Below are 1,567 nucleotides of genomic sequence, written 5' to 3' on the forward strand. Positions count from 1 at the left end.
TTTCGCCGGGTAGGGCTGAAGGAACTGGAGTAGATTGGAGGCAGAAGCTGCCAGCCCCATACTCTGCTGCTGAGAAAGCCACTGGCGTCAGGCATGTCCCACTCCAGGGGCAGGGGGCGGCACCCTGTACTCTGCACACAACAGGAATAATGAGGTTGGAGGGGCAGGGGGAGGCAAGGGCTGCAGCAACCACCTGCAAGAGAGATTTGGATGGGAAAGTGCATTCACCTTTAACCAGGGGTTCATTTGCCTCCAGTAGACTACACTTCACGGTAATGGGCACCTTCAGCAGAACCGTCTGCCTGTCTGCCCAACTCTCTCTCTCACACATTTCAAGGTTCATTCAATACTTCTTTCACTTCAGACTTGCCCTGCCACACATCCCTGGGCATGGGGCCATCAGGGACACGGGCTACACTCTCACGCTGGAGCACCGGCCTCCCTAGCACCAACCCCAGCCAAGGGCAGAGTGAGGGGAGAATCCCCCTGGGTCCCAGAAAGTTACAGTTCAAGGGTGGGTCATGCAGAGAGCAGGTCCCCACACCGTGCTGCCCATGTGCCAGAGTCATGATCACAGCAAGCAAGAACTGCATGTGGTGATGCTGGGGGCCCAGCTCCAGAAACCCCTTCCCACTTGTGCCCATGAGGACAGTGGGGACATGGGCAGCTACCTGACCACAGGTGGCTGCATGGAGCAGGGGAGGCATGGAGACGTTTTGCCTCTCCAGCAGAGAAGTCCTGCGATTCTCAGGGTGCCGAGTGTGGCGTTAGCTTGCCACTGACATGGAAATGACACTGCTGCCCCACACGACGGCCTAGCACTTCATTACTGGCCTGGCACCTCTGGGACTCGATGAAGCCAGGAGAGAATCAAACTCACCTGTGCCATTCTGGGAGTGTCTGTTTCTAGCCCCCCAGTTCCCTTGAACTAGGTCCAGCTGCCCCAAGGCAAAGGCTGGAGAGATTGTGGCAGTTCACTACACCTCTTGCGAGAGAAGATCAAGTGTAGGGAGAATCTAAAGCCCCAGACTAAAGAGTCGGGGTGGAGGATGCTTGCTATCTGGGGGCATCTGATCCCCCAGACCTCCGGGCTTGGGCCTGCAAGTAGGATGCATGCCAATGGATTTGGGTGCATCTCAAGTCCCAGGATGATAGATCTAAGATGTAGGATGCTCGCCAGTTGTAGCGCCATACATAGTGTTTGGAATTATTGTGTTTCTACCTGCTGAATCAATATAGTTTTGGGGACAAATATGTTTTTTTTAAATGTTCATTGAACCTCTATGTGGCTCAGCCTATGCCAGCCCCACGTGAGACAGACCGAGCACCTTCACAGACTCCCCCAGAAACCAGGTTTCCCTGCAGCTGCGCTCCCTGACAGCCAAGAGCACTATCGTGCATCACTGTGCCTGTGAAGGCCTGTATAGGCCGGGGGGGTGGGCTGAATTCACATCATCCTTCTGCCTCATCATCCCCCCCTCAACATAGACACATCCTTTTTCCTGGCAACGATGAGTCTTCTGCTGCTAGTGGGAGCAAGGAGGTGGGAGCAGTATCCATCCCTGCA

The sequence above is a fragment of the Alligator sinensis genome, unplaced genomic scaffold (genome assembly GCF_000455745.1).
Source record: "Alligator sinensis unplaced genomic scaffold, ASM45574v1 scaffold1933_1, whole genome shotgun sequence".
NCBI lineage: Eukaryota > Metazoa > Chordata > Crocodylia > Alligatoridae > Alligator > Alligator sinensis.